The 11,743-nt window shown below is 40.9% G+C and overlaps 1 pseudogene; it reads right to left on the reverse strand.

The window, feature by feature from the left end:
• Positions 1 to 10,238: 10,238 nt before the first annotated feature.
• LOC138159794 (GATOR1 complex protein NPRL2 pseudogene) lies at positions 10,239 to 11,312 on the reverse strand (annotated as a pseudogene).
• Between the last annotated feature and the right edge of the window lie 431 nt (positions 11,313 to 11,743).

Genomic DNA, 11,743 nt, shown 5'->3' on the forward strand with positions numbered 1-11,743 from the left:
AGTGCTTGGCAGCAGGGAAAGGAAACCAAGTAATCTACCAGGTGTGTAGCCTGGATTCAAGGAGAGGAGAGACTAGTGGTAGAAAGACGTGGGAGAATGATAAAGTCCATGCATAAGATAATGAGGGCCAGGAATGACGGAGGTGGCAGGGGAAATGAAAAGTAAACATGGGATTCACAGAACGTTGGAAGGACTGGAGTTTTAGAAGGATCAATAAGAATTAGTAACTGGCAATATTCATGTTGAGGGACACCATGAATTTAAGGACAACTAAGGCTTCTTTAAAATGTTTTTTAAATTGTCTTTTTTTATAACACTTCTCTTTCTCAATGCATTCCCTTTCTTTCTTCTACCCAGAGAGGGAAAACCAGATCAGCAAAACTAACCAACACATCAAAAAAGCCTAACTATGCGATACTTCACACGTAAAGTTCCATCACTGCAATGAATCTGGAAAGGGGCTTTCTTGTATCTCTTTTTGGCGGTTAAAGTTTGGTCATTACAATTTCACAGCATTACATTCTGATTATTGGTTTTCTCCCATTTGCACTATTATAGTCCTTGTATATTATTTTCCTAGTTCCACTAACTTCACTTTGCTACAGTTCATGTCTTCCCATGCTATTCTGTGTTCCTCATCTCTAGCAGTTCAGTAATATCCTGTTGCACTCATGTACCACAACTTATTTAACCATTTCCCAGACAACCACTTTGTTTCTAATTCTTTGCTATTATGAAAAGTACTGTGACTTTTTCAGTGTATAGTGAGCCTTTCTTTTAGTCATTAACCTCCCTGGGACATATACCTAACAGTAAGATCTCTAAGTGAAAGAGAATGGACATTTTAGTCATTTTTTAGCATAATTCCAAATTATTTCTAGAATGGTTTAACCACTTCCAACTCTAAATAGGATATTAATGTGCCTATCTTTTCAGAGCTCCTCCAACATTGACTATGCCCATCTTTTGTCAGGTTTACCTATTTGCCAATTCTGAAGTAAAAGGACAGAATTGTTTTGATGTATATTCTCTAATTATTAATGAATTGGACTTTTCTTTTTGAAAGTTTGCAATTCTTCTTTTGAGAAATATTATTTCATATCCTTTGACTTCTTACCTATTGGGGAATGGTTTTTGGTGTTTCCAAGATTTCTGACCTGGGTAGCTGAGATCATGGTGATATCACTGACCGTTACAGTGGTGACTATTGCCACCCCATTCCTACATCTCCTTGGTGGTCTGCTAAAGATCACAATGGTTGAAACATCTGGGGCCATAGGGCAGCTGTAAAAAAGCCCTATAAAAATGTGCGTTTAGAGATTGGCTGCAAAAGTACCCAAATGACAAAGTAATAATTCACATATTTATAAAGGGTTTTAAGTTTATAGTTTCATATATTGCCTTCTTTATCTGTTCTTTGTACACTTAAGTGTTCATATTTTCTAAATTCATAACAAAAATATGATAATAATGATAAATTATAGAATCTTGGTAGGTACAGAAGTCAAACTCACTAGTATAAAAGCTTACAAACCCCACTTTCTTTGATTATTTGAAAATCAAGACAACATGTGTTCTGCTCCAGTCCTGATTCCCCTAGTTTTCTTTGATCTTTCAAAGATCATAGTGACAGTGGCTCAGTATTATATCTGCCAATTCCTTTTGGATACTTGTAGTTTATCTGGGCTTGAATTCATCACAGACCCACATACTCTTATATTATTTCTTTACTTATCTTGGGTTTCAAAACCTTGTCAACCATTTTGTTCTGTACTTTCTGACCCAAAGAAGCAAGTTGAATTGAATAATACTGCCTTCTCATTATCATCCATCATCATTCTAATATCTATCCCTAGCATTGATTCCACCCCTTCTTTGATCCTTTTCTTTTCTCCAATATACCGTGTTTCCCCGATAATAAGACCTATCCCAAAAATAAGCCCTCCCCTTACTGTGTAAGATTCCTCCAAAATAAGCCCTCCCCTGAAAATAAGCCCTATTGAGATTGCTACTGTAGTGAAGGTGATCCCCTGTGCTACACGCTACATTACGGTACCCTCTGTATGCACCGTCCCCCTCTCCCCCCCCGTGAAACGCACGCCGTGCTCCGAGCTGCATCCAATCAGAGCTGCATCAGTGAGCGTGTCATCCTGTTCTTCCCCAGTGATTTACTTATTGAATAAAGGTACATTTTTTTGTTCACATTTACCTGTTTATTAAAATTTCTGTCAATGTTCATTAAAATAAGCCCTCCCCTGAAAATAAGCCCTCTGGTGTTTTCTGTCCAAAAAAAATAATAAGACAGTGTCTTATTATCGGGGAAACACGGTAGTGGAAACCTACACACCACCCTTTTTTGTTATCCTCAACATTTTTTTTTTTTTTGCTTTTTGGAGGGCAATTCGGATTAAGTGACTTGCCCAAAGTCACATGGCTAGTAAGTGTGTCAAGTGTCTGAGGCCACATTTGAACTCAGGTCCTCCTGACTCCAGGGCCAGTGCTCTATTCACTGTGCCACCTAGTCGACCCTTTTAAAAAATCATCTTGATTTTATTTTTAATATTTCTTGCCATCTAGTGGAGTAATTGATTTATGTTTGGTCTATTCTACTTTTCAGGAAGTTCCATTTCTTAAGTAAGATTTACCACTTCCTATTCAAAGCTGTTTGTTCTCCTTCCAATTCTTTCCCTAAAAGTTTGTTTCACTTAAAAAAAATCTCTTCCTTTATTTCTCGTTATTTACTAGTCTGTGTTAAAAATTCATTTTTCCCTTTGAGTTTCTGCTTATAGTTGTTATGGTATTAGATTTGCAATAATTTTTGATACTTAGTCCTGCTTAATTTGATTTGCTCATCTCTCTGGCTTTAGTTTCTAATTTGGAACTTTGTGCCAGGAGCAGGATCTATTTCCCTGTTATGCTTTTTGGCATGAGAAATAGCTCTTTTAGGTCTTGCCCTGGGCCCCTTGGGTTCTTGAGCTGATTTCTGCCTCCCAGGGCTCAGGCTCCCCCAGGAAATTTGAGGTTCAGATCACTGGGTTTACACAGTACTTTCTGGGACTTTCTGATCACCCTGGGGTCTTCTGACAGGAGCCTTCTGGTCTTGCTGCCTCTGAATAAAGAGTCTTCCAGGATCCGCATTTCTCATCTTTGGTCAGTTGCTTGCTTTGTTTGAGAGTCCCTTTTTCATTGTCCATGGCTTTATGGCTAACTTTTCATGAGGTTTTGAGGTGAAAGGTGTAACTTCTTATAGTTTCTCCTTGGATTTTTTGGTCATTATTGGATGTGGTTCATGTTCCAAGAACAGTGTAGTAGGAATATGGAAGCTGGGTGGTCTGCCTACTATTTAGGAAGCCATCTTGGCAAGAAGTCATATGGTATGGCTTCAATCCAGGTTACTATCCTGATCCACTCTCCTCTGGACATTCTCTAACTTGTCAAAATCCTTTCTAAAATGTAGTGCCCAGAATTGGATTGAAGCCTGACAAAGGGTAGATAATAGTATAACTATTTGCCCCTTCATTCTAGCTATATCTATTAATAAGCTCAAAGATTGTAATACATATTTTGTCTACCATGTCATACTTGTAGCTTATCTTGAGCTGTCAGTCTACTAAAATTTCTAGATTTGTTTTATTTTGTTTCCCATGAAAACTACTGTCTGGCTATGTTTTCCTTTGAGATATCAGTTTTCTCTCTCTCATATTAACTACCCTTCCCTGCTTCACATCATCTGCAAATTCAATAAACATGCCAACTATGTCCTCATCCAAGTTAATGATGCAAATAGAACAGGGCCTTGACACTAAAGGCAACGCTCCAGATTAACGTCAGTCCATTAATAGCCACTTCTTGAGTTCTCTCATTCAACCAATTCCAAATGCATGTAACTGTATTATTGTCCAATCTAGATCTCTCCATATTTTACCCAAGGAAACTACAAAAGATCTTGTCAAATGCCTAACTGAAATTCAGGTAGACCTGAACATACCAGTTTGTGAATACTGTCAAAAAAGGGAATGATGTTAGTCATGACTTATTCTTAATAGAAAAAAAATGGTTTTTTAAAATCGCTTTTGCATTTATACTGCTTTGATTTATGAAAATTTGATTGAACCCTTTTTTATCACAAAGAAAATAATCAAACAAAAGAAACACCTGATATAATGACTAAGTCTGACAGAATGTACTGTCCCGATAGTCTCCTACCTTTCTCACCCTACTGAGTGGGGAGGTATGCTTAATTATTGCTGGTTTTTTTTTTTTCAGTTATTCAGAATTCAGCTTCCTTTTATTGATTTGCTTACTCGTAACCTAGAGTAGCTTAGATCAATCATATCCATTTAACTCTGGTTTGTCAGGTGAGACCCTCAAGATTTAAAGGGCCCTTGGTAATATTTCACCAGATGCCTTCACTATCAGTTTCTTCTAACAATTGTACTTTTTTTTTTTTTAGTGGATAAGGCGTTTCCTGAAGGGAATCTGGATGTCTTAAGGAATTTGGACCATGAGCTATTCCCTACTCCTCTTTACTATTGCTAAGGTAGGTAATGGAGGTTCTGATGCAGAAAAAAAATGGAAAGAAAAGGAATGTCTACTAGCTAGAGTGACACTGGTTCAAAGATAATGAGGGTATATATTTCTGAGTAAAAATACATACATGTAACGCAAACATATTTTTACACACTCGTGTATGTGTGGGTACACCTGTGTGGGGTTTATGTAATTTAGGGTTTTAATGGAATCTCTTAACCGAACCAGTTGAATTTTAATTTTAATTAAAATTTTAATTAAATTTTATTTAATTTTAATTAAAAGTCAATAATCCACAAAGGGTATGTGCCATACATTGCAATAGGCACTAATGACAAAAAGGCAAAAGTAAAGCAGCCCCTACCCTCAAGGAGCTTATAGTCCAGCCAGATGAGACAACATGTACGGATATAGGCATAGATAAAATGTATTCCAACATATACAATATAATTTTAGGAGGGAAAAACCAGCAGTTAGGGAAATCAGGAAAGCCCCATAGAAAAAATGCTTGGTTCTGCATGCATCCTTGCACCATGTATTACATATATACCAGAACTTGAAGTAGGAAAAATAACTTGAAAATCCCACTAGCCCTGACAGTGTCCTCACTACCCCTCCCTTTCCACCTCGCACCTCAACTCCCCTCCTCTTCCATGACTTCTATAATCTTTTGGAGGGAAATGAAAGGAGATTGGCCAATAGGATGGGTCCCAGAAATATTTGCAACAACTGAGAAATGGAGAAGTGAAATTAGAGCCATCAAAGGAAAAACGGGGGCAACTCTCCCAACCCCACAATGTCAAATACTGAATATACTTCAACAGTAGAGATGCAGTGTGTCTTTCAAATGCTCAAGTCCCCCAGTGGTCTTATATTTTCTTTTTATTCATAATAAAGAAGAGGCTATGGCTGCATTGTTAAGGGGCATACATTACATAGTGCTGCTTAATTAAAAGTGACAGCAAAGAGGTAAATGCTCAAGTTTAGCATGCCCCAAGAGAGTTGTAGCTTGTAATTATATGTTATAGTGTTCTCCCAGGTTGCATTTCTTTTGATTTGGAGAATTGTCAGGAGGTACTACATAGTTGAATGAACTTGAACTGGGTTTCACCATCCCTTTGGGATAATCTTAGGGAAATTTCTCAAGTGTTTAGTCCTTCAGAGTGCAAATGACCCTGTGAAACCCAACCAGAGCTCCTGGATCATGATTTCATGGCCATTACCATCTATAAGCAATTACACATCAGTAAGAATAGTCCATAATTAAGGGGCTCAAGCTGTATTGTGTGTAGGGGAATGGACACTGCTCTAGGAGCCAGGGTCCAATGATGCTGAGATCTCTTTTATTTTCCATTCTGGGCTATCTTATGATGATGTTTTTTGCATTTTTTTCATGTGAGAAATTTTACTCAATAGGAGGAGTTGATATGCCCCTGGAGTCAGGAGGACCTGAGTTGAAATCTGACTTCAAATACTAACTATGTGACTCTGGGCAAGTCACTTGACCCTGATTGCATCTTCCCCCCCCCCCCCAAAAAAAATAGGAGGGAAAAAAAAGAAAATATCAGTGGGATAAAAGCTAAGCTTTAAGATAGGGGGAAAAGGTTTTTTTGGGGAGTACTTCTTTGGATCACTGCATTAGAATAGGGAGCTTCTTCTACCAAAACAGGTAAACGGTCCCTCTTCTGCAGTAACTGAGAGGTCTTGACTTGCCCAGGATCATACAGATCACCCAAAGGGTAGCATATGAGAAAGGGCACTTGTCCTTTGGGACAGGACAGAAAGGAATTGATTTAGAAGTACTTCAGGATGGAATTTGCCTTGAGAAGAAATATTGTGACTAAAATAGTTATGACACAACTTTTTAATTCTGAAAACTGTAAGAGAAAGAATAATAATAGTTGATATTTTTGTAGCATTCTAAGGTTTACAAAACACTTCTTTTTGTTTAAAATAAAATCAACCCCAGGGGGTATAGATAATGCCAATGTTATTAAAATATTTTTTTTATTCAGGATGAGGAAACTGAGGTCATAGGAATGACATGAGTTGCCTCACATCACATGGGTTTAGAATCTGGGTGTAGCCTGATGTCAAGTTCAGTGCTCGCTTCCTCTGTGGTCTGGCCCAGTGAAAGAAGAATGAAGTTATTGGTCTAACATTCTGTTCGATTCTATTCGTCTCATTTTGAAATACACTGATAGAGGGAATGTGAAAGTAGAGAAAAAAAGCAAGCTGTTTCTTCTCTACCTGGAAAAGGGCTTCTTACATCAGCTCAGTGTAAATAGATGGGTTGAGGTCTGGTGACTGGTGAATCTCAGAGCAGAAAGTTTGGGGGACGGGGTTTCAAGTGTATATTCTGAAAGACCTATATAACCACAAGGATGTGCTGGGTTTAAAAGGCAATGGAAAAGAATTACCCATCATCAATAAGTATGTTTGATATACATCTGGCAGAAAAGTAACCTTCAAATGGATATTCATGACACTACTCTCTCTGTTACCTTCTTTTGTTTTTCTTCTACCACTTTTCTCCAGAGCTGTTCTTTAAGCCATTACTGTTACTCTCTTCTCACATAGGGACCCCAAATGAACTTGCCTGGTGAATTTTGTAATTTCCAAGGCCACTGCCATCAGAGTCCCATTAGCAAAACAAACTGACACAGACAGGGGTATATCAGGGCGGATGGACAAACAATCAAGGAGGCATGCAACTGTCTTAGTGGGAAATTTACTAAAAAGAAACAATTTGGAGGTTATCTATAAAAAAGCCAACTTCTTAGGCAGATTAGCTCTGCTTGGGGAGTAGCCAGAGGATACCTTTCCATTTGTCTAGGACTTCAAGGGATCACCAAAAAGCAGGGGACACACCCCTCTTTCTGTGAAAACCTATTCCTGGGTTTATCTGGTTAGCCCCACATGAAGAGCAATGCTTTGGGAGCTTTGCTTCCCCTTCCCACCAAGAGGCTTACTGAAGAGCTTACAATCTAGTAGGGATGATAAGGAATTCTTATAAATGATAGAAATAGATTATGATAGAGAACCCAGGTGGAAGAGCACTGCACTTGGAAGAGCTGTGTTTAAGTCTCTAGTCTTCAAATAAACAGCTGCTTATGGGCAAGGCATTTGATATTTCTGAGCCTTAGTTTCCTTGTCTATAAAGTGGGGATTATAATATTTATATTGCCTACTTTACCCAATTGGAAAATAAAGTACTTTTTAAATTTATAAAGTGACCTATGCTTATGAGTTATGATTATTGTTATTTTTATGAGGATGTGATAAATTCATAACAGGCAAAAAATCTATGAGAATTCAGTGAAGGGAGCAAACTCTGTGGCCTAGGGGAATCAAGGAGGAAAGTGACATTTGAAAAATAGCTATGAAAGGACAGGAGGAAATGGGGTGAAAGGGAAGGCATTCTGAATTTACATTTGAGCCAGGTTTACAAAATGAGTAGAGGTATACTGGAGGTAAGATGGTATAGGAAAGAGTAGTCTAGTTTGCTGGACAGTTGGGGTAGCTAGGTAGTACAGTTGAGAGAGTGCTGGGCCCTGGAGTTAGTGAAACTTATCTTCCTCAGTTTGAATCTGACTTCAGACAATTACTAGCTGTGTGACCCTGGGCAAGTCACTTAACCCTATTTGCCTCCTTTTTCATCTGTAAAATGGAGAAGGAAATGGCAAACCTCTCTAGTATCTCTGCCACGAAAACCCTAAATGGGGGCACAAAGTGTTGGACATGACTGAAATGACTAAGCAATGACAATAAAGGAGGGAATAATAATAATAGCTATTTATCTAGTGCTTACTATGTGCCAGGCACCATTTTACCAATTACTGTACCATTTGATCTTCATGACAACCCTGAGAGGCTCTATTATTATCTCCATTTTATAGATAAGGAAACTGAGGCAGAAGTTCAATGATTTGCCCTGAGTCACAGAGCAAAGAAGTGTCAGGCTAGATGTGACCTCAGGTCTTCCTGACCCCAGACCTGGCACTCTGTGCACTGCATCACCTTGCTAACCCTCCTTGTGTGATGAAGGTGAAAAGACAGGCTGATTTCACCCCACTGTCTAGTATAGAATTTCCAGCTTCATCCAAGCCTCAGCTTGTGTAAGATACTACCTCTCGCATCAGCTCTTTCCAGTAGAATGTCAGCTCCTTGAAGACAAGGGACTGTTTCGGGTCTAGTCTTTGTCTCCCAGTGCCTAGGGGAGTGGAGAGGAGACAGGAGGTGCTTCCTCAATGCTTCTTGGGCTGGACTGGGCTGGATTAGTTCAGTAGGTTATGGGGAGCTTTGGATGGTGTTTCAGAAAGGGATTGATTCAATCCCAGCCCTTCTTGAGTATGATCAATCTAGAAGTAGAGTGTGGTTCCAGGAGACTCCAAAGGCAGCTACTGTTTGGGGATTCTGGTGGCTAAATTTGGAATATTAGGAGTTATTTTTCTGTGCCCTGATTATATTTGTGCTTCTTTACAGCTTTATTTTTATATTTTCTGGTACAATCTCTTCTTACTACTATGGTATTTCATTCCAACTTATATTCATTCTTTTCTACTCAGTGACCACATTTTTCAGAGTGGGAAATAAGCTTGTAGACATGCTGCTTGCACTGTTTTCAGGGTAATGACCTTTTTTTTTTTTTTACCAGTTTTGCATGACGTATTGTTGTCTATTAAAGCTCTATTTGTGCTAGTTTCTTTAATTGTCACAAACACATGGCATTAGCATATTCTTAGACCTGATTCTAAGCATTGTAGTTTAATCCATTATTATAACTAATTAGTATGTAATAAAGGCAGCTAGGAGGCGACATATTGCATATAGTGCTGGGCCTGGAATCAGGAAAGACCTGAATTCAAATTCTGCCTCACACATTTATTAGCCATGTGATCCTGGGCATGTCACTTTACCCGGTTTGGCTCAGTTTCCTCATCTGTAAAATGTGCTGAAGAAGGAATTGGCAAACCACTCTAGTATCTTTGTCAAGAAAACCTGAAATGGGGTTTTGGGGAGTTGGATAGGGGTGAAAAATGACTGAAAATATGTAGTATATTTTGCTTCTCATAGTATTTGCCAATTCCAGAAGAGCGGTATAGGATCTTGAGAATATAGCTCTAGAATCGGAAGGGACCTTGGAAGTCAACTAATTCAGCCCCCTCATTTTACAGATGAATGACTCAGAGAGTCATTAAGGGACTTGTGCATTGTTACTCAGGTAAAAAGTAACATAGCTAGGAAAAATGATCTTAAAGAAATAGGTCCCCAAATCACATAACTGTCCAGAACCCCATTGAGATAGCTGAGGGAAGAAGGGAGCCTTACATTCTATTGGCTTCAAAGGATCTGTATAGAGTTGTATAATCTGAGCCCTGGGTCGAACCTGGGCTGGGGCCTAGTGAGTGACCATGCTGGTGTTCTGGGACAACTAAACTATGACTGTCACAATTTATTTCATAACACCTGGTTTGGGCTTGCCATGATTCTTTAAAAGTGTACACACACACACACACACACACACACACACACACACACACAGAGTTCTGCTATCACACAGCAACACAACATCTGCATTTTGGGGAGGGGCAGAGAACGCGTCTTATTGACCCAGGCCGGCCCCCAGTCCCGCAGCTCCGACAGCAGCGGCTCCACAGGTGCAGGCGGCGGAGGGCGCAGGCGGCACGGGGCTCCCACAGGGAGCTTCACTTCCAGCAGACTATGATGTTGGGGTCATTGCCCAGGCGCTTGCCAAGCTCGCCGTTGCTCATTCCCGTCTCGCAGCAGACCGCGCCGTAGCTGTGGCCGCCCGGGTGGCTACGCTCCTGGGCGCTGATGCGCACGGGGTACATCCGCAGCCGCTTCATCGGGTTTTTCTTCAGCCCAAACTGGGTCAGCTTCCTTTCACCCACGTGCTGTAGCTGTTGGGTACAGCGGCCGATAAGGTCTCGGCCGGTGGGTCCTGGGATGAGACCACAGTGGAGCTAGTAGACATCTCAGAGGTTGGCTCGCTTGTGACCTTGTTTGGTGACATAGGTCAGACATATCATCCAGCAGGTCCTGAACCTTGGTGGGGCAGTGCACATGGGAATACTGGGGGATGGATACTAGGGTTACCGTGACATAGTACAGCAGACTCTGGATGGCAATCCGCACAAGCTTGAGTTCCACTTCAGCTGCAGCAGAAATTTTCTGGAGGTTTAGAAAGCCATCAATGTAGGGCAGTATTTGCTGCGTGGTGAGGTCCCACTGGGAGTTGAAGAACTCCTCTTTGTCCTTGGTAAAAAATGGATACGTCGTACTCTTGGGCGATGGGGGTTAGGAGGGGTTGGGCCTCTGCTCAGTGACCTTCCGGCAGATGGTATTGGATCCATGTATGGGAACGGTGCATCTGCCTGTGACAGTGAGCTTCTCCAGGAGGATGGGCACGATGGGCACTAGTCCATTTCTCCTCTGTGGACACAAAGCTGCTCTCCAGCTCCAGCGTGGTGAGGTAACCAGCCAGCTTCTTAACACTGGGCTCCAGGGCACAGGTCTTGGCTCAGGCATCACACACCAAACCCAGGTTGAAGAGCAGTGCATTTCTACTGTACTTGTGCTCAGTGCCCATGGGGCAGCCAATTAGCTTCTTCTCCATGGCTGGCACGGTGATCAGCTTGTTCTGGAGCTGTCAACTCTCTGGAGATGAAGTCTTTGGAGACCTGGTAGGTGATTTTGGGGCCCAGCGTAGTGTGGAATTTGCTGCAGAAGATGCACTCGATCCTGCTGCTGCTGCTCATGGCGGCTGGCTGGGGCTGGGAGACTCTGCAGAGACCTAGAGGGCCTGGGGACTGAGCCCCTAGCCTGGCCTGCAGAGGAGAGACTCCCACTGGAGGTGCTGAACAAGTGTAGAAAAGGAACATTTGCATTCTTAAAACTCAGTTTGCCATACGCAAAATCACACAATAAAAGCCATAGAAGTTATGGGAAAAATGGGGTTAAGGGGCTCAAAAACTTTATCAGTGATACATAAAAAATAGGAACCTCATAAAAATGATAACAGTTTCATATATGTTAAATGATTAAGAAAGACAAAGGGCCGGCTAGGTGGCTCATTGAGTAGAGTGCTGGCCCCAGAGTCAGGAGAACCTGAGTTCAGATGGGCCTCAGACACATAACATACACACACACACACACACACACACACACACACACACACACACACACACAC

The sequence above is a fragment of the Petaurus breviceps genome, unplaced genomic scaffold, assembly GCF_028583685.1.
Source record: "Petaurus breviceps papuanus isolate PSGF00001 unplaced genomic scaffold, PetGlider_PUasm1.0 178, whole genome shotgun sequence".
Taxonomy (NCBI): Eukaryota; Metazoa; Chordata; class Mammalia; order Diprotodontia; family Petauridae; genus Petaurus; species Petaurus breviceps.